Below are 4,786 nucleotides of genomic sequence, written 5' to 3'. Positions count from 1 at the left end.
ATATGATGAGCGAGTGAACTATGTGAATTAAGAAATGTGTGATCCTTTGTTAAAAATGATAAAACTATGATAATTTGGGAGATAAAAAATTAGAGGAACTAATGACATATATTGTCTGATGAGAACTATATATATACTTTGATAAAGGAGTAACAGTAAGGTCCCCGTATCCGGTGAATTAACAGTTTATTATCCACGCATCTAGATTTCTAAATTTGGATGATAATGACGGAAAACTTTGAGATATTGGAGAGAACTAAAAAGAAAATATGGGTAAGGATTCAGAGAAACCTTTTGTATTTGGTTATTTCTTTGTCTTGGAAGAAATTTTTTATAAAATCATATTACCATTGTACACTAGGATAAAGTAGCCGTTGTCCTTTTATTTTCTCAACATTTTCTTTATGTTAAATTTTCTCAAAGTAGCGGCCAAAGTAATAGTCCTATCAGTATATACGCTTTTGCTGTAATTTCTTTTGTTCCTAACCAATACAGCAATATGCTGATGATGCAATTTAATTCTTTGGATGTTTCTTTGGTGTTATCCTTATTATACAATGAAGTTCAAGAATGTCTAACCTGTCATCGTGTTTTTTTTTTTAGAATACAGGGATAAACTTCGAAATTACGGGATCAACAACAAACTAGAACATACAATACTAAGCTAATTCCAAGCAGAATCTCGTTGTAACTAGATTCTAATAACAGTGACCGGGCCATCAAACAGTAACAGTGACGGTAACAGTAATACCCGCAACTCTATACATGAAAGCTGATTGTTGATGCATCAACTCATTAGATGAAATATTCTAATCTATCACCATAATCATTTGATGAAGTATGCTCCTCTATACCTTCATAGGGAAAGATACAAATTGGCGAATACAAAAGATAACAATCAAGACTTTTAATACGTCAATAGAATATCTAGCTATAGATGAATAAAATATAAATTCTATAATGATCCATGTATTATGGAATGAGTTATTCGTTCCGATACATTGCAATTTAATTATTCCTTAATTATTTGTCTCAAAATGATTTTTAATTTGATTATTTTGCCAACAACTAATTGATATTTATATTCCATCCATTAGATTATTTAGCTTTGATTTTAATGTGGTGATAATGTAGTGGTTACCGCACGAATGCCGGTAAATTGACCTTAAATATACGAAAATTTAAATCGAGCTAGCATGTTATATTTTATAAATAATGGTCGACTATGTCGATGAAAATTTTCTCTTGTTATTTATCTCAGTCCTAGTAACATACTAAAGAAAATGTTGGGAATTTTGATAAAGTACCCATGTGGTGAAAAACCCATAAAAAAAATCCTAGTTTTTGGTAACTTTGTTAAAGTATCTCATTTTATTCAAGCAGATTCTATCCAGTGAAGTGTTTGGTGGCAGTTATTTTTCCAATTCACAATCATATTTACCCCTGAATTACATCTTTTTGATGGGGAGGGTAAATAATTCGGCGATCCTAAAAGCGGTGCACGATCCTTAACCGAGCTCGGCGAACCTGAAAGCGGTGTAACGATCCTGAACCGGGCTCGACAAACCTGAAAATGTTGTAGAAGATCGATTTTCCACCAACCGAAAACCCTAAAACACTTAAGAATGATGAACCATTTTTGGAAAATGATGTAACAAACCTGAAAGCTGTGTAACGATCTTGAACCAGACTCGACGAACCTGAAAAATAATGTAGAAAATCAATGCGGCGATAGGTAAAGGATAAATATGTAAAGTAAACTAGTCTTAACTAACACTAGATGGAAAACCTAACTGTGAGTGCACTTTAACAAATTTCAATATATCGGAGAACTTTTTTTGTGGGTACCAGAAAAACGGGGTGCTTTATCAATTGTTCCGAAAATGTTTTATCTTCCTTGAAAATAAAGATCCAAAGAAGACCTGGCTAAGAAAATGTAAGAATATAATTAAGCAGTTCCCCTGATCCTATTTGCTAGCCAATGACGTTGTGTGTCATTTTTATTTTCTAGTTGGCTGGCATTTAACCAGCTTTCTTTCTCACCGTGATTATGGCGTTTAAATAATCGCGTACACAGATATACGCCAAGAATGTTGTAACCTTTTCATTTTCCTCACGAGTGTGAGGCTCTGAGAAAATATGGAAGGCATGATTACTAAAAATGATTAAAAAAATATGAAGTTACTCATACCAGATAATATGAAGTTACTCTGATCATACTTCTATAAAAGATCAAGCAGTAAGAGTTCTCATAGTTTGTGAATCAATGGTTAATGTTTATTACCAATGTACAAGAATTTCCAAATATTTATGATCACAGAGAGAACTTTGAGATATGGGAGAAAACTTAATCTTAATGATGTTTGTGCCGACATAAGAAAAATAAGATTTCAGACTTTCCTCTTGCACAAGAGGTTAGTAGAGAAATTCAACACCGAACCTAAATACAATATCAAGGTTCCATGATTCAAAACTTAATCTCTTGACACTGAAATTTAGCCATCAATGTAACATTCTTTTAATGAATTCTACCACTAATAAATTTTTTGTGTTCAAACTTAAACTTATCCCAAAGAAGGAGGATTCATCTACAACTAAGGACTTCAGACCTCTGAGTCTAATAAGTAGTTTTTACAAGATCATTTCAAAACAGCTTGCTGAGAGAATGAAAGTGGTGATGTCTACCCTGATTTCCAATGCTCAAGGAGCTTTTATTCAGAAGAAACAGATTCTTGATGGCATTTTGATAGCTAATGAATGCATGATAGTAGACTAAAGCAGAAGAAACCTGGTATTTTATGTAAGATAGACATGGAGAAAGCTTTTGACAATGTCAGTTGGAATTCTCTTTTTCTATTTTAAGGAAAAATGGTTTTGGTGAAAGATGGATAATGGATAAATTGGTGTGTCACAGGGACTCAGTTCCCTATCCTTGTAAATGGTTCTGCTACTTCTAGAGTTCAGCCATCAAAACGAATAAGACAAGGAGATCCATTGTGTCGTTTTTTATTCTTGTTAATGGTGGAGGTACTCTCAAATTTGATGAATGAAGCTGTGGAGTCAAACAGATTAAGGGGTTTCCAGTTGGGTGAAGGTGAAACTGTACTTTCACATTTACAGTTTGCTGATGACATATTAATATTTCTCAATTAATGCTACTAAGGTGGAGTTAAGAAGGTTATTCATAATTCTTATGATGTTTGAGCTGCTGACTTGCCTTAATTGAACTTGGAGAAAAGTTCAATGGCTAGTATAGGAGCTGATGATTTAGTTCAAGACTTGATTGTGGAGCTGGGTTGCAAAATAGAAAGCCTACCAATATCTTATTTAGGCATGCATATAGGTGCAAATAGGAGAAGTGCAACAATTTGGGAGTGTGTCAGTCAAAAGACGCGGAAAAAATTGGCACCTTGGAAAAGAAAATTTATGAAGAAGGCTGGTAGAATAACACTCATTAAAACCTCTTTAGAATTTGTTGTAACTTATTTTCTTTCATTGTGTTATTTACCATTCTCTGTGGAGAAAAGGATCGACAGGATAATGAGAAAGTTTTTGTGGGGTGAAGATAAAAATATTAGGAAGATGAGTTGGGTTTCATGGAAGAAAGTGTGTAAACCAAGAAGTAGAGGTGGTTTTGGGAATTAGGAACATAATATTGATTAATAGATCTCTTCTAGATAAGTGGCATGGAAGATTTTGTAAGGAGAAGTCTGCATGGTGGAGGAAACTTATGTGTGAAAAAGCAAAAGCAGATGAGGCTTGTTTGGTTCCAGTACAAGTCAATGAGCCGATTGGTAGAAGCATGTGGTTTGAAATTCTTAAACCTAACAACGATTTCTTTGACTCTATCTCTATTCAGGTAAAGAATGAGAGAAGCAGCAGATTCTGGCATGACTGGTGGCTGCAAAAACAATCTCTCAAGTAAAAATATCCAAGACTTTACAGGATAAGCTTAAGATGGAAACTCTAGCAAACATGAAGAACACAGTTTAGGATTTTCTTTTCTCTAAAGAGTTAGATCCTGTTGAAAGGATTGATTTGCTGGAAATTAAGTATGATATTAGGAATGTAGTTTTGGACCATGATGTTGAAGATTGTATAGAAGGAGACTGCACTTCTAAAGTTATTTTCAGAAGATTAGACCAACATTGCTGGTAGAAGCCGACTTGGAAACCATCACTACCTGGAGCTGCCCATGGCTTAATATGAAAAAAAAACTTGTTTGATCTCATCCGCTATATACACCTGAAGAAGTAACTCATTTTCTTGATCAGTGATACAAGGAGTGATGTGGTTCAGCAAATCATTATCCATAATAGAATTTGTGGAAGTTGCTTCTGAAGTAAAATGCTTGTTAAGAAGATGAGATATGATGTGTCTATCATAATACCAAAGACCCAAATTTTCTTGTAAAGCATCAATGTAGTTTCTCTTCCTCCTGTAGTTGGCTTTAGAATGAAAATATGAAGTATTACGATCAACCTCATGTTGTATATGATGACTTGTTTTTTGCATCTAGAATTCTTTTTGTATATGTAGCCAATTTTGCAACTGTTGTAGATCAGGCAACTGAGAACTCATCAGATGAGGATGTTTCTGGCATACTTGTATCTTCTCTTTGGCGGTAGCGATTTGAGTTTCTATATGCCCAAATTCAGTTCTCTTCCAGTGTCGAAGACTGCACTTTCTGTGATGAAGCTTCTGAACTATCTGATAAGGAGGAGATCCTCTAACTTCTTTCTGCCGTGATGCATCTATGAAAGATTTGCAAGTCGGATGGCTCAAC

The sequence above is a fragment of the Papaver somniferum genome, unplaced genomic scaffold, assembly GCF_003573695.1.
Source record: "Papaver somniferum cultivar HN1 unplaced genomic scaffold, ASM357369v1 unplaced-scaffold_0, whole genome shotgun sequence".
Lineage (NCBI taxonomy): Eukaryota > Viridiplantae > Streptophyta > Magnoliopsida > Ranunculales > Papaveraceae > Papaver > Papaver somniferum.
Note: the sequence above shows the minus strand (reverse complement) of the source record.